This window comes from Berghia stephanieae, chromosome 5 (assembly GCF_034508935.2).
Source record: "Berghia stephanieae isolate SIO BIC M18660-M18661 chromosome 5, UCSD_Bste_1.3, whole genome shotgun sequence".
Lineage (NCBI taxonomy): Eukaryota > Metazoa > Mollusca > Gastropoda > Nudibranchia > Aeolidiidae > Berghia > Berghia stephanieae.
In genome coordinates, this window is record NC_088364.1 from 41951164 (window position 1) to 41957163 (window position 6000).

The window sequence follows — 6000 nt, forward strand, 5'->3', positions numbered from 1 at the left end:
CCACAGTCCCATGTTCACTCCCAAATTGTGTCCACCTCCCATACTCCCGGGTTCACTCCCTACTGGTATCCAGCTCCCATAGTCCCATGTTTATCCCCCACTGGTGCCCGCCTTCCATAGTCCTAGGTTTGCTCCCCCACTGGTGTCCACCGCCCCTAGTAGAGAGAGAGAGAGAGAGAGAGAGAGAGAGAGAGAGAGAGAGAGAGAGAGAGAGAGAGAGAGAGAGAGAGAGAGAGAGAGAGAGAGAGAGAGAGACCTGCCATGCGACGAACGAGCAGATTGCCAGAGTTCTTTGTGGCCAATTTCGAATTTTAAAAAAATTAATAATAATAAATCACGTGGCAAACACTACTAGAATCCTGGCCCTTTGAAAAAAAAAAAATCGGTTTTGACTTAGAAAGAAAATTAACTAAATTACAAAAGTCAGCTGAGTCGAACAAGTTTATTTTTCAAACAATTCGCTGCTTGATGACGTCATCCGCTCGATTTTAGATGATACGAGCGAGCACCCGTCCGACCCAATAGAATCGGGTAACTTCGCCGACGGGGAAATTCGCCGCGACCCTCTATCCCCAAGAAAGATTGCCTGGTAAACATTTATCCTTACACCCCTCACGTTGAAATAGTCCATATTAAAAAGACAAGATGTGAATGGTCCTACTAAAAGCCGTCTGGAGCCGTCCGGCGCCCCAGGATAGCCGTCCGGAGGTCATCTAAAGCATTTTCAAGCCATCCGGAGGCCCTCAGACCTGTACGAACTTTCCAGAAGTCTTCCGCCTTCCGAAAGCTCCTCAAATTACGCCGGACGGCTCCGGACAGCTTTTAGTATTCGGTGGCGGTTATACTAAAAGCCGTCCGGAGGTCATCTAAAGCATTTTCAAGCCATCCGGAGGCCCTCAGACCTGTACGAACCTTTCTAGAAGTCTTCTGCCTTCCAAAAACTCATCAAATTACGCCGGACGGCAATTAATATTAATTACCATCCGGACTGGGCGCCGGACGGCTCCGAGCGGCTTTAAGGAGGACCGCTTCAGTTTGAAGGAAACAAATGAGAAATCTTTAAGAGTTATAGTACATCAAAATGACATGTAGTAATCAAGATGCTGTTACATCCTTGACTTTTTGACTGTAACGGCAACCCTACACTAACGTTCCCCTAGTTTGTGCATTTGAATGTGAAGGCCCTGGTCACAAAATCAATGTGGTATTCACTTTGTGGCCATCCGTATCCATTTTATTTTCATTATCAGAGTATATTATCATCAAAGAACTATTTCTAAAAATTTTAATACATTATTTCAAAAGTCTATATTTTCGGGTTAATTCACCGGTACTTTCGGATAAATTCGCCGCACATCACTATCATCATACAATAATTATTCCAAAGACGATATTTATGTGCAATAGACGCTGTGCGTAAGCACTGAAATCTAAGTTAAGAAAAGTAAATAATAAATATGTAAGAGGGTATAATGGATGGGCAGCAGGCTATGATCTTGTGACTGGCATTGTAATGTGTCCCCAGGAAGGCACTTTATATACATCATCACACTCGATTCAAGTGCCAACAAAACTTCGCCGCGAGATTTTGTACTTAGTCTTTCTCCCTACAAGATAATATGAGGAACAATTTCTATTTCTTAAACTCTTCTTGTCCTCAAATCTCTCTACATTATCCAAATAGTATAGGTAGGCTACTACAATATAAATCATGTTAACACTTCATGAAAATATAAAATTGACCCTACATGATCGAGTCGCAAAGAACAGTTAGGGTGTAAAAAAAAAAATTAAAAAAAGAAAACCTACTCCATTGGGAGTGGAGTAAATTTTCACCGTGGTGAACAGTGGTTTGAGGTCATGTTTTACGTACTTATCAAAAAGTGTAATCTCCTGATACTTAAAAGATTAACATATCAATAATAATTTTCTTTTTATTTTCATATTGTAGACTTAAAGTTATATTTTGCACTAAAAACTTAAAATGATATATATAAATAAAAAATATTTTGAGCTTAAATTAGACTTTTGATATGTAAAAACTTACAATTTGTATTTTGTTCAAAATCAAATTTATGAATGGTATTATCTCCCTTTGATTTATTTAAAGAATCATGTAGGTATTCCGACAGGATAAATTGTCAAAATCGAAAACCTTTTGGATGATAGCAACTACCTACTAGACTAAGCGTTAAATGCACCTTTTATTTAATATCTTAGCCTTTATATAAGTGTAACTGCCGACCATAAGAAACTGAAAACGAAACGATCATCGTTCCTTCACCTTCTTTCTTTATGATTGCTAAATGAATGTCTGAAGGGTTATGACCAAAGTGTATACATTTTCAGGTCTGACAACCCAGACTCTTTTGGCTGATTGTTGTTATGGAAATATTATCAAACCAACGCAAAATGTTTGTCCATTACAACAATGTTAAATCAAACCCATAACTGCGTTCGATTATCAGACCTGCAAATGTGGCTCATCATAGGTTACCTATGGCAAATTATAGAAATCGCAAGGGCTAGAATCATGTCGAGCGACTAAACGTGATAAAGTTTGAATATCATTATCCGGTATGAGATAAATAATTTCAACAAACAATCTGAGCACTTGTATAGAGCAATATCCACTTAACGTGCTCAAAACGCTTTACACGGGGTCCCTAGCTAACAGCAACACTTAACATATAAGACGAGACATGACGCCTGTAAGGTGATATTATATTTTCTCCCCGACTCATTTTACACCTGAGTACGATGAGACTGGGACTCGATCCAGGGACCTACCGATTCGAAGGCTAGTGCCATACCATAAAACGACTTACCATTTAACCCATCAGACGAAAAATAGATTTAAAGCATGAGACACTACAGAATAAGATGAAATACAGGTTTAACCAAACGAATAATTATTTTGGACTTATATGACGTTGGTAGCCGAACTGAAACGGTGACCCGGCTTGACACGAAGTCAACGATATTGAGCAGGGTCAATATCAGGATGACCAAAAAAATTGAGCGTTTATATAGCGCAATACCTACCCACTAAATGTGCTCAAAATGCTTTACTTGGGGTCCCTGGTCAACAGCAACATTTAACATTTAGGACGGGACATGACGCCTGTAAGGCGATATTACATTTTCTTCGGACATACACAACGCTGTTAACGAGCAGGTACTCATTTTACACCTGAGTACGGTGAGAGGATGTGAGTAAAGAGCCTTCTCCAAGGACTCAATTATGCGCCTAGCGTGGCTCGAACCCAGACCTTCCGATCCGAAAGCGAGTGTCATACCACTAGACCACACAAATATGACCTAGAGTAAGGTTTTGGGTAAGGCTCTACCCTTTATTTACCCAAATCAACTCAGTTGTAAATAAGAACCATTCTATTTGTCGCGATGGAGGTACGCGTAGTGAGAACATTGATACAGAAAGGACGCCTAAAGTTGACGACGTTTTAGAATGAATTGAAATTTGGTTCCATGTGGCCTGCTCGGGGAAAAAATGACTCGTTTTGAAGCACACCAGGGATGATGTAGAAGTTATGGAAATTTGCTATTTTAGTTCGCCTATACACTCATCTTTCTGTCCACCGTGTTTGAGTAACTGTCTCTGGCACTGGTAAATCTGAAAGAACTCTGCGATAGGCTGTACCCGACTGCTATGAAGGACGAGATCCTTTTGGAGCATATCAGGGATGATGTAGAAGTTATGGAAGTGTGCTATTTTAGTGAGCCTATACACTAATCTTTCTGTCCACCGTGTTTGAGTAACTGCCTCTGGTGAATCTGAAAGAACTCTGCGATAGACTGTACCCTAAAAAAAACAAAAAAAAACAAACAACAACAACCCTAAAAAAAAACAACAACAACAACAATAATAATAATAATAATAATAAAATAAATAATAATAATATAATAATAATAATAATAATAATAATAATAATAAATAATAATAATAATAATAATAATAATAATAAAATAATAATAATAATAATAATAATAATAATAATAATAATATAATAATAATAATAATAATAATAATAATAATAATAATAATAATAATAATAATAAAGAATTTAAAAAAACATGGTCGAGCAGAAATAAAAAGGGGTGTTTAGCAGGGGAAGTAAACAGTATTTTTTTAGAAGGATTGAAAAATACATGATTACTTCCCTTGTCTCCCATTTATTGTCAGAATATGATCAACCCTTTTCTCTATCGATATAATATTGACAAGAACCCTAAAAAAAAACAACAGCAACAACAACAATAATAACAATAATAATAACAATAATAATAATAATAATAATAATAACAATAATAATAATAATAATAATAATAATAATAATAATAATAATAATAATAATAATAATAATAATAATAATAATAATAAAGAATTTAAAAAACATGGTCGAGCAGAAATAAAAAGGGGTGTTAAGCAAGGGAAGTAAAGAGTATTTTTTTAGAAGGATTGAAAAATACATGATTACTTCCCTTGTTTCCCATTTATTGTCAGAATATGATCAACCCTTTTCTCTATCGATATAATATTGACAAGAAATTTACACAATTATAGTATGCACTTTTCATGGTTCACCACGCTCCATGTAGATACTTCATGCCTTTTTAAGACGTTTTAAACTAGGTCTCCGTTTCCTCCTGTCATAGTCACCTGTTAGGCCCCTATTACTGAACTACTCGCCCACATCGTTCGTCACGAGAATCTGGCTACAGTCAGAGACGGATATATTTCAAGAGCGTTGGAAAAAACAAAGCTCCCAATGGGTTTGCTTTATTTTTTATTTTAGTGATCAATAAAAGTGAAAATATGTTAATAATAATAATAATAATAATAATAATAATAATAATAATAATAATAATAATAATAATAATAATAATAATAATAATAATAATAATAATAAAATAATAATAATGATAAAATAATAATAATGATAATAATAATAATAATAATAATAATAATAATAATAATAATAATAATAATAATAATAATAATAATAATAATAATAATAATAATAATAATAATAATAATAATAATAATAATAATAATAATAATAATAATAATAATAATAATAATAATAATAATAATAATAACAATAATATACTTTATTCACCCAAAAAATAGAAATTCGTTTACAGACATGACACGCATAAAATGTATAAATATAAAGTTAAGAATTTATGGCGATAAGGTATATACATATATATATATATATATATATATATATATATATATATATATATATATATATATATATATATATATATATATATATATATATATATATATATATATATAAATTTTACAAAGTGAAATATGTTGTCCCTATGATCCCAAATTTGAATTTATGTGTAAATACATAAAAATGTTAAAATATAGAATTAAGAATTAATAGCGACACTTTATATATTAAATTTATAAATTATTATTCTGGCCTCTAGTCCGAACTTGTGTGTGTGTATATTAAAAAAAATAGTATTTAAATCACATTAAATTTGCTGAAACCGGGAGTTCCAAGGGGTTCGAAGCCAAAGGCAACACTTGTGGAATGGGACATATATTATCGTATCGAAAAAAAAACCAACAAAACAAAAACAAAAATTTAAAAAAAAACCCCAAAAAAACAAACAAAAAAAAACAACAACAATCAAATCACACAAAACAAAAGACAAAACAGTTGTGAGTAAAAATAAAAAAGATTTTATATCAAGGGAAATATACGACAATATTTTTAAGGATTGGAATACATGGTTACTTACTTTATTTCCCAACCGTTGTCAGAATAATATGGTCAACCCTTCCTCTAGTGAAATAGATCCCATATTCATTAAGTTTCTTACCAAGTCAACGAAGAAACGAATAGTTGCTGACAGGGGGCTGATGGAGGTCATACAAACTATTGACTGAAGAGTGAAGCGCATTAAATTACTGTCTATTTAAAATTATGTATCTAGTGTTTTCTTCTTAATCAT

At 33.3% G+C, this 6000-nt stretch overlaps 1 protein-coding gene across 5 annotated transcripts in view; it reads right to left on the reverse strand.

The window, feature by feature from the left end:
- Positions 1-5708: 5708 nt before the first annotated feature.
- Positions 5709-6000, reverse strand: part of LOC144974140 (uncharacterized) — a 5671-nt gene continuing 5379 nt past the window's right edge. For all 5 annotated transcript variants that reach the window (XM_078917042.1, XM_078917043.1, XM_078917046.1 and 2 more), the window contains exon 2: positions 5709-6000. This exon is cut by the window's right edge. The gene's annotated coding sequence lies outside the window, so the exon portion shown is untranslated.